We start from the raw sequence: 1,301 nt of genomic DNA on the forward strand, positions 1-1,301 counted from the left end.
TAATCTCTGCAACTTTTGGAGTGAAATCTTCTTGCTGCAAGCCTCTCTAAAACAACAGAAACAGATTTTGGAAGTGGCGTACAACAGGTCCCTTGCTGGTAATTGATCACAAATGCAGCGGTTGTCTGAAAATGGGAGCATATGTGTTCTTAGTGCTTTGACAAGGGCTCATTATAATTGGTTCTTGCTGTCTGTGTCTGCTTTTCCTTCTCGTCATCATTCGAATGAGTAAGTGTCTTGGATATGTTGCTTAGGTTTTTTGGTTGTTTGAAGTAAAAGGATGAAGCATATGTTCAAATTATCATTAAACTGTTTGCTAGCAATGACTGTAGTATGAATAACGAGCTTCCTGCTAAACTTTAACGAAGTTGATAGGTGGAAGAAATAAAAACAGAGCAGTAAAGTTGGCCTCTGACTGCATGCATGTATGCTAATTGTGTAGGAATTGTAACGGCAGTGTTGTGTTCCCTGACCATTACGAGGGTTTGGGATGTGAGCAGAGAGTGGGCAGCCGAGGGTGTGTATTGCCTGTCTGTAGCAGTCGTACACGTCCGTTGGAGTGGACCAATGAAGGTTAGAGCCAGATGTCTCTTAATGCAAGAAGGGACTGTGGAAATGGTTTCAATAAATATTATTTACTAAAATTCCATTTGGAAAAATCTCTTTTTCTGTTTAAACTTACTAGTTTGGATGCTTTCTCTGTTTTACTAATGCAGATTTGCTGAAGTCTCAGACTTCCAGTGGAAGCTGTTTTCTAACAGCTGTGAAATAGTTACTGTAAAGCTGGCCTTTAATCCTGAGCTACAGTGGGACTTTTAAACAGTTACACAACTGCAGCTTCCAAACTTTAGTGGAAGAGACTATTGGAATGATTAGCCCTTAATGTTTTGCCACTAATTCTGTATTTTCACAGGCTTTGTGCTTGTCTTGGATTCAGTTCCGTTCCTTATGAACGCTCTTGCCTGGCGCAGAGGGACACTGAACAGTGCCATCTCGCGGCACTGGCCCGGAGAGCGAGCGCATCCCTCCGCTGTCCCCCTTGCTCGGAGCCGCGGTTTCTGAACTGTGGCAAGGAGTGCACCTTTTGAAACGTAACACTATAGAGCGGTGCACCGTTTGCTCCAGTACTGCTCTTCTCATGTTGAGGTGTAGCGATTTAACTCGCCTGGCAAAGAAGTGGGGTTTCATCTTGATTATCGGCATTTCAAAAGCACACGAGACCTTAGGACACAAGCGGAAGATTGTGGACCCGTTCCAGTAACAGTAGCATGACATGCATAAAGAATTCTTGGGGAAGAGAT

This window comes from Tyto alba, unplaced genomic scaffold (assembly GCF_018691265.1).
Source record: "Tyto alba isolate M040663 unplaced genomic scaffold, T.alba_DEE_v4.0 Super-Scaffold_20, whole genome shotgun sequence".
Classification (NCBI taxonomy): Eukaryota; Metazoa; Chordata; class Aves; order Strigiformes; family Tytonidae; genus Tyto; species Tyto alba.